This window comes from Mobula hypostoma, chromosome 21, assembly GCF_963921235.1.
Source record: "Mobula hypostoma chromosome 21, sMobHyp1.1, whole genome shotgun sequence".
Classification (NCBI taxonomy): domain Eukaryota; kingdom Metazoa; phylum Chordata; class Chondrichthyes; order Myliobatiformes; family Myliobatidae; genus Mobula; species Mobula hypostoma.
Window position 1 is genome coordinate 16781826 of NC_086117.1, and position 15111 is coordinate 16796936.

Sequence of the window (15111 nt, forward strand, 5' to 3'; positions counted from 1 at the left end):
TTATTAGAGTTGTAACTTTTACATTATTTAAATTAAAATGTAATTTAAAACATAGGATTTGCTACACACTTTCAAGGGTAGCTTTTAAAAAGTCTGTTAAAGATAACACTGAAAACTTAAGGAAAACAATAGGGTATTTCTTCTAATTCTGTTTCTTAGTAATGCTAAGGAAACTAAAGTCAAGAAGTGCACTTAAGATACCAGAAAATAATCTAAAAATAGAAAGATAATGATGTAAAAAAAGGAAATGAGTTAGAGAAAAAGGGATGTGCAAGAGTAAAATAATATGAAATATAAAATATATTTAATACTATACAGAAAATGGGGCTAAACGAATTACTGTACAAGGGAAAAGTCTAAATTATAATAAGAGCGTAAATTTGGAAGATAAGCTAGTTAGAAATAAAATGAACATAATGTATTTAGCAACTAAAAGTTCTGTTGAACAAAGTACATACATTATTAATACTTCATTACAACTATAAATTTATCTCCTTATGTAAGTCATGATCGACAGTTCCACAACACTGTGCTGTAGAATGCCAACAAGAGCAAACTTACCACTGGATTCTGCATGGAATCCAATGATGGCACACAATGCCATTGTATATATTTTTTAATGTAGTAAATATTCCCAAATTATTTCATATTCTCACTCCAGATGTTTAATGATTTTAAAAAACTTAGAGCTGTCCCGAAGAGTTTGAGAGAGGGAGAACTGGGAGGGGGACTTCTAGATCTTAAGGAACAGATATTTGATAGAATGGCTGACATTGACAGAACAATCAGATATCCAAAGGGCCAAAGTTGGAGGTGTACAAAGATGAAACAGCAAGATCTGGAAGGGATTTGAAAACAGAAGTAACTTTTGGATGTGTTCTTTTGCCAGAGTGTGATGAATGTGTAGAACTAAATGCCACAGACAGCTGTGCAGGCAGTGGGTATTTTTAAAGCGGAGATTGATAGGTTCTTGATTAATAAGGGTGTCAAAGGCTGGAGAATGGGATTGAGAATGAAAAATAAGGGTTCCAGTGACGTCATCGTCCAGAATTTTGCCCCGTTAATCCATCAAATATAAGATCTTCCAAAAATATCTGAATTGATAAGGGGGACAAGAATGGGCAAAAAAGAATGGAGATAAAAAAAAATCACTGTGGCATCTATGGAAGAGAGAGGTGCAGCAAGCGGCTCTCCTATACGTGCGCGTGGTGGCGAGGCTGACGCGAGCCCTTGTTCAGGCGAAGCCGCAAATATGATAAAGACTCTGGAAGAGGTAAGGTAAGTCCAAAAAGATATAAAACAGCAACTCAATGATATAAAGTCAGAGCTTGCCAACGTCAATCAGAAAATAGCGATGGCAGAGACTCAAATTGAGAAGGTGCAAGAGTGCGTGCAAAACATGGAACAGATACTAAGACGATAAAAATATTAAATCAACAGGAAAGTAAATTGCTTGACCAGGAGGGAAGACCGCGACGGAAAAATGTCAGGATTTATAATGCTCCTGAAGGAGCGGAGGGATTGTCGATGACGGACTTTGTAGAAAAGCTGCTGTGGGAAGCGCTGGAGATTCCCCCGAATATGGAGATTGAAATTGAGAGGACGCATCATGCGCTCGTCCTGAGGCCTTCCGGAGACAGAGAAAGTAAGCCGCGCTCAATAGTACTTAGATTCCTTCGATTCAAGAGCAAAGCGGAGATTCTACAAAGGGCCTGGGGTAAGAAGAGGGTGTTTTGGAACAGTAAGTTAATATACTTTGATCATGATTACCCCCCGGCAGTCCTACAGAAATGGAAGGAGTATTCTGAAGCGAAACAAATATTAAACCAAGAAAAGATTAAATTCCAAACCCCGCACCCTGCGAAACTGAGAGTATTTTACGAAGGAGGGATGCAGCTATATCAGACAGTGGAAGAGGCGACTACAGACATGAAGAACAGAGAGCTGCCATTAGTGTGGTCAAACCAAGGCAAAGTCTGGCTGAGCAGTTATCCCAATCTGCTTGGGAAATAGTAAGAGAACCGAGAAAGCAGGGGACGGGAGGAGGACGAGGGAAGGATATTTTTTAGAAAGAGACTGAGTTCTCTGAGGACAGCCCTCACCTCCTCCTGAAGAGCCATAAGGTTTGGTTAACTTTAAAAGTGCTGATAAACTAAGCAGAAGCAAAAACAGACGGTGATATACCTATCTCAAGAAATACATATTATAATGTGGATTATATATTACTTAATTTTTTTTTATTCATTCATTCACTCCTTTTTCCCCACCTAAATGAGAATATATATATATAGGAGGAATACACAAGGAAATCATTTCTGTGTAATGGACATAGATTTTTTCACTTACTTTTATAGGTACTGCAGCAGGGGCCCTCAACTCACAGGTAGAAGGGGCTATCCCCCACGGCTAGACGTTTCTTCTAGCTCAACCCAAGGTCATCTAGAGACCCCAGCCTTGGAATCTCACCTTCGTTACCTTTTTTTTTATTATTCGCATTTCTTGGTTATTTGTTCAGAGTAGATCGATTAAGTTATATTCTGCAAATTTCAATGACATACTAACAGATAAATACACATATGTGTTGGAGTGTGGCCAAGTGGTTACGGTGTCGGTCTAATGATCTGAAGGTCGCTAGTTCGAGCCTCAGCTGAGGCAGCGTGTTGTGTCCTTGAGCAAGGCACTTAACCACACATTGCTCTGCGACGACACCAGTGCCAAGCTGTATCGGCCCTAGTGCCCTTCCCTTGGACAACATCGGTGGCATGGAGAGGGGAGACTTGCAGCATGGGCAACTGCGGTCTACTATACAACCTTGCCCAGGCCTGCACCCTGGAAACCTTCCAAGGCGCAAATCCATGGTCTCACAAGACTAACGGATGCCTATAAATACACATGGCTAAGGACAAAGTAAAATTTATTTCTTTTAATGTCAATGGGCTGTTAAATCCAATCAAACCAAGTAAAATTCTATCAAAAATGAAAAAAGAACAAGCCCATGCAGTATATTTACAGGAAACTCACTTAAGTGATAATGAGCATGGAAAATTAAAGAGAACGGGCTTCACTAATTTGTTTTTCTCCTCATATAAATCAGGACATAGAAGAGGAATTGCTATTCTCATCCCAAGCAAGCTAAATTTTGAAAAAGTATTCCAAATGGGAGATAAGGAGGGCAGATATATTCTGGCAAGGGGGAATATAGACGGAAATCCAGTTACTTTATTGAATATATACGCACTCCCAGGAAGTGATATGAGTTTCTTCCAGAAAATTACTAATATTATGGTAACAGAAACCGAAGGTCTCTTGATATGTGAGGGAGACTTAAATTTACAATTACAACCAAAGTTGGACTCTTCCAATAGAAAAACTTATGAAACAAAGTCCTTACATAAGAAAGTTAACACCCGTTTTGAGGATGTTGGTTTAATTGATATATGGAGGGATCTTTTCCCCGACAGAAGGGATTACATTCATTATTCTGCCCCCCATTCCGTATATACAGGAATAGACTATTTCATAACATTGAGAAAAGATAAAGACAAAATAAACACCTGTGAAATTGGGACAATAGATGTAAGTGACCATGCACCTATATATTTAACTGTTGATTTTGACTTACAACCAAAGAATACTATTTGGAAACTAAATTCAGGTCTACTCAATGATTCCTATTTTAAGGAATCAATTAAAAAAGAAATTGGTCTTTACTTAGAATTCAATGATAATGTAGAGGTTTCACCTCCCATCCTATGGGATACTATGAAGGCTGTCTTAGGGAAAATTATAGTGATATCTTCATACAAGAAAAAAATAAGGAATAAAACATTAGAGGAATTACAAAGTAAGCTTAAGGAACTAGGAAAAAACACAAATTGAGTTTGACACAGGATACACTGGAGGTAATTTTAAAAATTAGGAATGAAATTAATAGTTTGGCTACACAAGAAATTAGAAAAAAATTGATGTTTCTGAAACAGAGATGCTATGAAAGTGGCTCTAAATCTATGAAAATACTGGCATGAAAACTGAAAAAAAGATAGCAGAAAATGCAATTCATAGAATTAGGGATCCAAGAACAAAAGTGATAAAAAAAAGTTAAGTGAAATTCAAGAAGCTTTTGAAAAATGTTTACAAAACTCTATATTCCAAAGCTCCAGGGAGAAGCATGGCCCAGTCTGACACCTTCCTGAATTCTTTAGAGTTACCCACTTTAAGCAAAGAACAAAATAGAACTATTACTGCTGACATAACTGAAGCTGAACTAAAAACTGCAGTTAGTAGGCTTAAATTAAGCAAGTCACCAGAATCAGATGGATATACAGCAGAGTGGTATAAGGAATTTAGAAATGAGTTAATTCCTACTTTGCTCCCCACACTGAACTGGGCTCCAAGAAAGGCGCAAATGTCACCCAGCTGGAAGGAGGTGATAATCTCAGCTATACCGAAAGAAGACAAGGATAAAATGGAATGTGGGTCATTTAGACCAATATCTGTTCTTAATGTGGATTATAGATTATTTACCTCCATCATGGCCAAATGATTAGAAGAGTTTCTACCCACACTGATACATAATGATCAGACAGGTTTTATACAACAATGCTAAACACAAGACAAAATATGAAGGACACTTCACATTATGGATCATATATAAAAAAATGAAATTGAAGCAATAGTGATAAGCGTGGACACTGAAAAGGCATTTGATTCAGTTAATTGGAATTTTCCTTAGAGTTTTACATAGATTTGGTCTACATGACACAATTATTAAAACTATACAGGCACTATATGACAATCCTACTGCCAGGATTAAATCAATGGATATTTATCTAATAGTTTTACCCTAGAAAGGGGCACGAAACAGGGTTGTGCATGGTCACTGCTACTCTTCGCATTATATCTGGAACCATTAGCTCAACACATCAGACAAAATAAAAATATCAGGGGAATTACTATTAAAGGGATTGAACATAAATTGGCCTGTTACGCCGATGACATTTTGATCTATCTAGGCAACCAACATACTCTTTACCTAAATTGATGCAATCCTTTGAACAATATAGCCAATTATCAGGATACAAGATCAACATAGATAAAACCCAACTACTTTCATATAACTATAGCCCATCAAGAGAAATTGAAAGTAGATATCCTTGGGTATGGCAAACAGTCTGTCAAGTATTTGGGCATCATTGTGCCAAAAGATTTGGCAAAATTATCTGAATGCAATTATCAGCCTGTATATAAAAAAATTAAGGAAGCTATAACAAGACGGAACCTAATTCCTTTTCTTGATCTCAGTTCAAGGATTGAATCTATTAAAATGAATATACAGCCCAGACTACTATATCTCTTTCAGACCCTACCAATAGAGATTAACCAAAATCAAATCAATGAATGGAACAAGATGCTATCAAGATATATATGGTAAGGTAAAAGGCCTAGAGTTCGTCTCAAAACTTTGCAATTAGCCAAGGAAAAGGGGGGGATGGGGCCTACCTTCTCTTAGAGATTACTATTTTGCAGCACAGTTGAGAGCTGTGATATGCTGGTGCAACCCATCATATGACGCTCAATGAAAAAACATTGAGGAAAGGATACTTTTCATCCCTATACAGGCAATTTTGGCTGATAACAACCTACAAAGTTACATAAATACTATTGATAACCCATGGTGAAATGGACCCTTAAGATATGGAAAACTATTAAAAGAATATAAACTAGAGAGAGACATTGCAATTCTTAAATGGTATGCATATGACTCGGATTTTACGCCGAACAAACTGGATGCTACATTTAAGGACTGGACAGCCAAAGGAATAACAGCCATCTGCAGTATAATGAAAGAAGGAACACTGTTCAGTTTTGAAATGCTCAAAGAGAAACACTTATTAGAAAACAAGATTTTTATCAATATTTACAAATGTAACACTATGTTAACAGGACGGTTAAAAATGTAACCAAGTCAAGTACATGTTTGATAGAGCTATTTAGAAAAGCATATAATTCAGACAATGGTAGTAGAATAATTTCAAGCATGTGTAAGGGTTTGTCAAATCTTAAAACACATTTGACTTAATACATTAAAACAAAATGGGAGAAGGAAGGAGGGATAATAATATCTGAGGAAGAATGGACAATATGGAGGTATCGATGGAAGTGTACCACTTCACAGAAATGGAAGGAGTTTGGGTGGAAAAACTTAAGATATTTTATTACACCCTCTCAGAAATCCCATTATGATAGTAACCTCCCTGTTTGCTGGAGAAATTGTGTGTCAAAATGCAAACCATTATCATATTTTCTGGGAATGCCCCCATTATCAAAGACTATTGGAGTGGGATGCACAATGCCCTACAAGACATCTGTAAATGTGAAATACCCCTAGAAAGTAAAACCATATATTTTGGATATATACCTCAAGAATGGTTGAAAAGAGACAAATATTTAATGAATATACTGCTGGTGGCTGGTAAAAAGACCCTTACCAGGAAACGGTTATCACAAGAGAGCCCAACTTTAAATGTATGGATGGAAATTACCATGGACATTTACAAAATGATAATAGCATCTGTTAATCATAAGTTGGAACAATTTGATTCATACTGGGAAAAATGGTTTAACTACATAACACCTCATAAGCCTGATTTTATTCTCACAAGTCAATTAATATGTTGTAAAAAAAAATCACTCCCTACTTTTTACATAGTTTTCTTCTTTTGATTGTTCTTTCTTTCCTCTCCTTTCTGTAAGTGTATAACTCAGATAAATATTATGTGGAGATTTGTGACAAATATGATTATATGATATATATGTACAGTATCTGAAATACATCTTATGGAAATGTTTGTTTGATGATGAACTTCAATAAAAAATAAATTACAAAAAAAAAGAGAATGAAAAATAAATCAGCCATGATCGGATGGTGGAGCCTACTCAATGGGCCAAATGGTCTAAATCTGTTCCTGTGTCTTGTGGAATCATGGATAACTACCACAAAGAAATAGATGAGCAAATATCTTTCTTCACTAATTGAAAGCACCCTGTATTATTAGCTCAAGTTTTTACTTTCTCCACAGATGATTCTTGACATGTTGGATATATCTAGCATTCTCTTTCAGTTTAGATTTCAAGTAACTACAGAATTTTGTTTCTTTCAGTTTGAGCAATTTTTCTCTCTTCCCTCTCTCTTCTATCTCCTCTACATAGATCAGCAGCAAGTAAATAAATCCTATCGTTTTAAATAAGCCCCCACCACTGTCTTTCAATGAACACCAACATTGTAGCATTGTCTTTCTTGGACTCCATCATAACACAGATACTTCCTTTGCTCTCTTCATCCCTCCACATTTTCTGTAACTCAAAACATCTTTGATTTCTAACTTGCCCTTCTTGCACTTTTTTTGTATAGTACTGTGGGTTATTTCTATGTGCAAGCAAGACAGCAGACTAGATTTCACTTCCTTATCTTCTACAAAACACGGCAGATAGATTGTGTAGCAGTTCAACAGTAGTTCACTGAAATAGCAGGATCTGTTTTGTTATAGTCTGTAGACTGATAACTGGGACCTATGGAACTGTACCCAAACAAAACTTTAATTTATCAGTGTAATCCTACAATTTATCAGATTTCCAGTATCTGCAGTATTTTGCTTCTGGCCCACAGCATATCAACGATACCTTGTACTCAGAATCTTAAATACTTGAAGCAGCCCAGTCTTATTGTTTGGTTGTTATCAACCCTATCCATTAGATGCAGGAGAAGTGTTCCTTCGCAAGTCCGGCGAAAAGCTTTAAAAGCAGGAACTCTTTTCAACTGGAGTCATTGATTGGAGTACTGCACAGATGCAGTTGAAACGTTCCCACGCAAACCAACGAAGAGTTTTAAAAAGCAGGGAGTTTTTTCAGTGGGAGTTGTTGATTGGAGTACTGTGCAGATGCAGGAGAAGCATTCCTGCGCAAGTCCAGCGAAGAGCTTTAAAAACCCAGTCTCTGTGAAAGAGGGGTATTGTCTAGAGGTGCAGTCATTGTAGCAGTGGTCATCATTGGAGTGGTCTGAAGCAAGAGTGGCAAGGCTTTGGCTCAACAGGCAGAGACAAGGTAAATAGGTAAGTTGATTCCTTATTTCTTTTTTCTTATCTAACTCTCAAGAGAACAGAGGGTATATCTACAGGGCCAGTGTTCTGTTCTGGGTGTCAGATGTGGGATTTCCAGGAGACTACCAGCCTCTCCAATGGCCAAATCTGCACCAGGTGCATCGAGATGCAGCTCCTTAGAGACTGTGTTAGGGAACTGAAGTTGCAGCTCAGTGATCTTCCACTTGTTGGGGTAAGTGAAGAAGTGACAGGAGCTACAGAGAGGTAGTCACCTCAGGGCTGCAGGAGACAGATAAATGGGTGACTGTCAGGAAATGGAAGGGAGAACATCAGATAGTCGAGAGCACCCCCGTGGCCGCTCCCCTCAACAATAAGTACTCCATTTTGAGTACTATGGGGGCCGGGGGGGACCCACCTGGGGAATGCAACAGAGGCCATGCCTCAGGCACTGAGTCTGGCCCTGTGGCTCAGAAGGGTAAAAAACTGAAAATGATGACAGCAGTAGAGTCTTTGATTAAGACTCTACAGTTAGGGGGACAGACAGGCGATCCTGTGGACGCGAAAAGGAAACATGGATGGTAGTTTGCCTCCAAGGTGCCAGTGTCCGCGATGCTTCTCAACGTCTCCACAATATCCAGAAGTCGTGGTACTTATTAGTACCAATGATACAGGTAGAAAAAGGGAGGAGGTCCTGAAAACAGAATACAAGGAGTTAGGAAGGAAGCTGAGAAGCAGGACCTCAAGGGTAGTAATCTCAGGATTATTGCCATTGCCATGCGACAGTGAGGATAGGAATAGAATGAGGCAGCAGATAAATGCATGGCTGAAGAACCAGTGCACGGGGCAGGGAATCAAATTTCTGGATAATTGGAACCTCTTCAGGGGCAGGTGTGACTTGTACAAAATGGACCGGTTGTACTTGAATCCAAGGGGGACCAATATTCTTGTGGCCAAATTTACTAGAGCTGTTGCGGGTGGTTTGAACTAATATGCCGTGGGATGGGAACCAGTATGATAGAGCTGAGGAAAAGACAGCAGGCTAACAAGATGATGGATGTAACATGAATGCATGGAAGGACAAGCCAATAACTGGGTATAAATGCAGACTGAGCAAAGAGTTAAATTCTACCACCCAGGCAAAATTCAAAAGGGTGAAGAATGCAGAACTGAAGGTACTGAAGTTGAAGGTGTGTAACATTCAGAATAAGGTGGCCAAACTCGTGGCGCTGTATTGGTCCTACTGAAGTGCAACACTTCACATTTATCTGCATAAAATTCCATCTGTCATTTTTCCAACTGGTCCAGATCCCACCATAAGCTTTGATAGTTTTCCTCGCTGTCCACTACACTCCCCAATTTTGGTGTCGTCCACAAATTTGCTGATCTAGTTCACCACATTATCATCCAGATCATTGATAGGGATTACAAACGACAACAGATTCAGCACCGATCCCTGTGGAACACCATTAGTCACAGGCCTCCAGTCAGAAAGGAAACTATTTACTACCATTCTCTGTCTTCTGGCTTCTCCCACAAAGCCAATGTCTAATCCAGTTTACTACCTCCTCTTGAATACCAAGCACCTGAATCTTTTTGACCAACCTCCCCTGCGGTACCTTGTCAAAGGCCTTGTGAAAGTCCATGTAGATTACCTCCACTGACTTGCCTTTCCTGGTAACTTCCTCAAAAAGCTCTATAAGACTGCTTAGGCATAACCTACCACTCACAAAGCCACGATGACTATCTCTAATCAATCTCTGTCTATCCAAATACTTATATATCCAGTCCTTTGGAATAACTTCAAATAAACTTACCTACTTCTGAACTCAGGCTCACCAAACTAAAATTTCCTGGCTTATTCTTAGTGCCTTTCCTAAACAATGGGACAACATGAGTTATCCTCCAATCCTCTGGCACCTCTTTGCTTATACAATGGTGGTGGTTGTTGTTCCTCTCAGTGCCTTGTGGCACAACGGGCAGCAAATTTGCCATTTCTTCAGCAATTTTTTGCCTTTTTTTTTTACGAGGCTGAGTTACTAGTTCAATGCTCAACCCAGCATGGATGGAATGCATGGTGGTGTGGTGGCATCAGCACCAGGCTTCTAGGCAAATAGTCCCAGGCTTGAATGCGGTCAGCTCATTGCACAATGGAATTGAAAACCAATTGTTCAAATTCACTGATTGTATAAAGATAGCATTGTAAATACTGTAGATGGGACCATTAAATTATCAATACATAGTAATAGGTTAGATAATGGAAAATATTTTGGTATTCCCAAACTAAATCATTCAATTTGGAAAACTAACCTGAATAATAGTCCAAATGGTGAACAGTTATATGCATTAAAAGTCCAAAGAGCTTAAGTATACTATGTTCACAATCCTTAAAAAGGATGGATACCGGACAGGTATCAACAAGCACTACACATCAAAGTTGCTGGTAAATGCAGCGGGCCAGGCAGCATCTATTGGAAGAGTTTCAGCCAGCAACTTTGATGTGTGTTGCTTGAATTTCCAGCATCTGCAGAATTCCTGTTGTTAAGTTTTTTTAAAATTCACTACTGCGAAGTCTCTTCTGGTGATGCCTACACCAAAGAAGTTTAGATCCTCTCTTCGATGGGAGTTCAGTGAAACCATCTCTCACTGCTCCCCATCTGTAATTTCTTCGGCTCTTCAACTTTTCGATCTCCCCCTCCCCTTCTCACTTTCAAATCTCTTACTAACTCTTCCTTCAGTTAGTCCTGACGAAGGGTCTCGGCCTGAAACGTCGACTGAAACTCTTCCAATAGATGCTGCCTGGCCTGCTGCGTTTACCAGCAACTTTGATGTGTGTTGCTTGAATTTCCAGCATCTGCAGAATTCCTGTTGTTACATCAACAAGCACTGCTGCTCCATCGCCGATTACTAACTATGGGTCTTTTTAAATCATTATATTGAAAAATGGTCTCACAGAAGAAATGATTGCAAGCTTATCAATATTGAAATGTAAAAAGTGGAAATAGGAAAGGGAATTTTATCACAAAATTCCAACTTCTGCAGATTTTCTCGTCGTTATGAATCATATGTAATTGGAAAGTTTAGATGATGAGTTAAGGACAATTCTTTTGGCTGAACAGCACTGATATCTGTTTGCCTCGTATCCTTAAATGGAAGACATTATGTCTGTTATGGAATAAACTAGACCAGTAGAGGTTGAGTACCCCTTATCCAAAAATCCAAAATCTCCAAAATCGGAATTTCTTTTTTTGTGTTGACATGGCGTCACAAATGGAAAATTCTACAAGATGCTGAGGAGGTTTCCAGGCGATATGCAGGTCGCTGCATATCACAGACTGATCTGAGAAGTGACCTCAAATACGTAATGAACAAAAGTTAATGAAAAATAGACAAATACCGCATAAAGCGAAAAATGAAGCTCTCAATCGCGTATTGAAAGAGTGGATTCATCAGTGTCAGTGTGAACCTATGCCACTTATTGGTAGGCTGATCATGAAACAAACAAAGATCGATCAAGACAAACTGAAAATTAAAGGTAATTGTGAATATTCAGCAGGCTGGTGGCAGAAATTTAAGAAATGGCTTGGCATTAAATATTCTAAGATTTAAAAAAATTTAAAGATAATGCATCTGCTGATCACAAAGTGGCAGAGAAATTTATTCATGAGTTTGCCAAGATTGTCGCTGATGAAAATCTAACACCAGAACAAGTCTACAAAGTTAATTGTTTTTACAACATACAAAAAAAACCCGAGAAAGATAAAATACAAATACAGTGCACTATAAACTTCTAACCAAAACATGGCATCATAGGTGGAGCCTGAAAGCCTGCCATTGTCTGTTGCTGTTCAACAGCTGATTCTCCTGATGCTGCTGTGCTGCTTTTGTTACCCTGCACACACTATATTTTCATTATATTAATGGTTGTAATTAAATTTTACTATTAAATACAAATGCATGATGAACACATGTAAGACAAATACTGCTTATTAGTAGCACATAAATTCAGAGTTGGAAATGATGGCAATCCCAAACTATATTATTATGTATTGCAAAATCAAAAAAAATCTGAAATCCAAAACACTTCTGGCCTCAAGCACTTTGGATAAAGGGTACACAATCTGTATTAGCAACTCACCAATTTAAACTTTGAGATGAGATTACCAAAGCTATCTGTCAGAACGTCCATAAAGTAATAAACTTCACTCTCAGTATAGATTCCTCACATGCCATAACTGTCCAAATTATATTATTTATAAGCACAAAGTTTATTATCATTCAAATGTGATGCATTCTATCTATGCAGACTGCTGACAATTTTGTTCCCGTTCACTGAAGCACCAAGTAAAGCAAATAAGCATTGTCACCATTATCTACATCCTTAAATTACTTACATGAGCTTCTTTTTATAAATCTGCATTCTTTCTTGCAATTATGTTTGTGATTACCAAAAAAGTAAAGATAAAAACAAAAAAAACTAAAGAGTCTGAAGTACTGATGGGGGGGGCAGGGGTTGGGGGAATAGTTATTCTTTGGTAATGAAGATGTTTGAAGAGCCATCTGGTTTGGATGGTATATTGTGCTCAAGGGGCTAATTGGTAAGCTTCTTCAAATACAAGGTACGAATGGTGTGAAATTCCAGCAAGAGCATGTTCTTCCACTGGACTCCATGTAGAACACAATGATGGAATAGAATAAGATGTAGTGGTATCTATCACTCAGTAGGTTTTGGACTCACATTGGGTTTGTGTTAAGTGAGGCACTCATTGCACACAAATGATGGAATAACAATGATTTTGCTACAGTCAACATGATTTGACCCAATATCAAAAGATATCATTGAAATTATTAGAGTTGTAACTTTAACATTATTTAAATTAAAATGAAATTTAAAACATAGGATTTGCTACACATTTTCAAGGGTAGCTTTTAAAAAGTTGTCTGTTAAAGACAACACTGAAAACTTAAGGAAAACAATAGGGTATTTCTTCTAATTCTGTTTCTTAGTAATGTTAAGGAAACTAAAGTCAAGAAGTGCACTTAAGATACCACAAAATAATCTAAAAATAGTAAGACAATGATGTAAAAAAAGGGAAATGAGTTAAAGAAAAGGGGTGCCAGGGTCTGCGATGTTTCTAAACATCTCCACAGAAGTTGCGGTACTTATTGGTACCAATGACATAGGTAGAAAAAGGAAGGAGGTCCTCAAAACAGAATACAGGGAGTTAGGAAGGAAGCTGAGAAGCAGGACCTCAAGGGTAGTACTCTTGGGATGGCTGCTTATGCCACGCAACAGTGAGGATAGGAATAGAATGAGGTAGTAGGTAAATGTGTGGCTGAAGAATTACAGCAGGGGCAAGGAATTAGCTTTTTTGATAATTGGAATCTCTTCTGGGCAGGTGTGACTTGTACAAAATGGATGGTTGCAATTGAATCCAAGGGGGACCAATATTCTTGTGGGCAGGTTTACCGGAGCTGTTGGGGTGCTTTAAACTATTATGGCAATGGGATGGGAACCAGTATGGTAGAGCTGAGGATAAACCAGCAGGTTTACCAGCAGATGATGGATGTAACATGAATGTAAGGAAAGATAAGCCCATGATTGGGTACAAATGCAGACAGAGTAAAGAGTTAAATTGCACCACCCGAGGCAAATTTCGAAAGGGTGAAGAATACAGGACTGAAGGTGCTGAAGTTAAAGACGCATAGCATTCGGAATAAGGTGGACGAACTCATGGAGCAATTAGAGATTGGTCAGTATTTCAATGTGGGCATCACTGAGTCTGAGGCTGAAAGAAGGCCATAGTTGGGAGCTTAATATCAAAGGATATACTTTGTATCGAAAGGATAGGCAGGAAGGCATAAGTGGTGGTGTGGCTTTTACTGCAAGGGTAAAAAAAACACTATGGGAAACATATATACGCCTCCAAGTAGTAGCAAGGATGTGGGGTTGAGATTGTAAAGGGTGCTGGAAAAAGCATGTAATAAGGTTAATGTCACAATTGTAATGGGGACTTCAATATGCAAGGGGATTGCAAGAGAGGGAATTTGTTGAATGCCTATGAGATGGCTTTTTAGAGCAGCTTATGCTTGAGCCTACATGGGGAAAGGCTACCTTAGATTGGGTGTTGTGCAATCTTATTAGGGAACTTAATGTAAAGGAACCCTTAGGAGGCAGTGATCATAATATGATTGACTTCATACTGCAATTTGACAGGGAGAAGCTCAAGTCTCAAGTATCAGTATCCCACTGAATTAAAGGGAGTTATAAAGGCATGAGAGAGGAGCTTGCCCAAGTGGATTGGAAGAGGATATTGGTGAGGATGACAGCAGAGCAGAGATGGCTGAAGTTTCTGGGAATAATTCACAAGACTTAGGATCAATATGTCCCACGAAGAAGTTCTCTAATGGCAGGGGTAGGAAATCGTGGCTGACAAGGGAAGTTAAAGATTGCATCAAAACCAGGGAAAGGGCATTGGCTAACAAGGGAAGTAAAGGACTGCATCAAAGCCAAGGAAAGGGCATACAAGGTAGCAAAAGTGAGTGAGAAGTTGGATGATTGGGAAATTTTAAGATCTGACAAATGGCAACTAAAAAAAGCTATAAAAAGGGAAAAGATGAAATATGAGGGCAAATAAACCAAAAAATATGGTAAGTTTTTTTCAGTTATATAAAGAGTAAAAGGGAAGTGAGAGTTGATACTAGACCACTGGAAAATGATGCTGGTGGGGTAGTAATGGAGGACAAAGAAATGGCAAATGAACTTAATGGTACTTTGCATCAGTCTTCACTATGGAAGACAACAGCAGTGTGCCAGAGGTCCACGAGTGTCAGAGAGCAGGAGTGAATGTCGTTGCCATTACAAAGGAAAAAGTGCTAGGCCAACTCAAAGATCTTCAGGTGGACAAGTTCCCTGGACCAAATGGTCTACATCCCAGAGTCCTAAGAGAGGGTGCTGAAGAGATAACGGATGCATTGGTCATGATCTTTCTAGAATCACTTGATTCTGACATGATCC